This window comes from Sinocyclocheilus rhinocerous, unplaced genomic scaffold (genome assembly GCF_001515625.1).
Source record: "Sinocyclocheilus rhinocerous isolate Xijiao unplaced genomic scaffold, SAMN03320098_v1.1 scaffold616, whole genome shotgun sequence".
Lineage (NCBI taxonomy): Eukaryota > Metazoa > Chordata > Actinopteri > Cypriniformes > Cyprinidae > Sinocyclocheilus > Sinocyclocheilus rhinocerous.
In genome coordinates, this window is record NW_015631496.1 from 151,088 (window position 1) to 152,284 (window position 1,197).

Consider the following 1,197-nt stretch of genomic DNA (forward strand, 5'->3'; position numbering starts at 1 on the left):
TTCGCCACCCCTGGTCTATAATCTGATCTTGCATGAGAAATCTTGCTAATGTGACCACACCTTTACATTGATACACCAATAGGTGGCGTTAAGTGGTCATATTTATGAGTGAGTCACTTGTGTAAGTGAATAATTCATTCAGGGATGAATCTTTGAATTATTCACTCAACTGATTAGTTTAAACACTTACGCCTGCGGCCTGCATTGCAAATGGGATAAATCTACCTCTGAAGGGCACTTCAGAGTCAAAACAACCATGGCCACCATATTGAAGGGTTGTTCCAAAACCGAAGGGCTCTTCGGAATGAATGATTTTGAAGAGTACAATTGATGGACACTTAACTGCTATGACTGGTTGCACAGATTTAAATGTATGACGACAGTGCCTCCTTTATTGCCTGGGCAAGACCCTACTTCATCCTTTTGAGGGTAAACACTTTGAAGGTTTTATGGCATAGGGAGTCCTTCAGAATGGAATGTGGTCTTATTCATTCAGGAACAAATCAAGAATGAGTCACTGAATCATTCACTCAAGCGATTTGTTAAAACACACTGGTTCAATATGTAACACGTTGCTCACAGATGCGCATTCAGCTTGGAAATGTTTTTGTGCTCTTTTTGTTGGTGGAGCAAAACTAGACAATAACTGACTATATATTGAGTCATTGAGATAAGTTACACAATATTAACTTTTGGTTTATTGAAATGACGTAGAAAAACACTATGTATAAAGAGCGTGTTTTTGGGCCCATCAGTTGTGTAATCCCTCTCTCCGATGAGCAATGCATCTTTATCTCACTCCTCCAGTGTGTGCGTGTATGGGTGTATGCTCCTGTAGGTTCCTGCAGCATCTGTCAGCATGTGCTAGCCTTTCCGCTGAACAGAGCACTTTGAGCTGCCTTTGTAAGACAATATGCAGCCATAGCCAAGGCATATGCATTATAGATTACCTTTCACAAAGACAGACAGAAAGAGAGGTGGAAAAATACTTATTTTTGAGGAGTTCATAAAACTTCACATTTCTCCCTTTATTGGTATTATGTATTAAAAGTTGCATGAATGACAGACAAAAGAAATCTATTGAAAATAATGGGCTGATGATGAAATTTTCATTTAAAATGTCTGAATTAATTATCTCTATCTGACAATTTGTAAAAGTATGTAAAAAAAAAAAAAAAAAAAAAAAAAAAAAGAAAA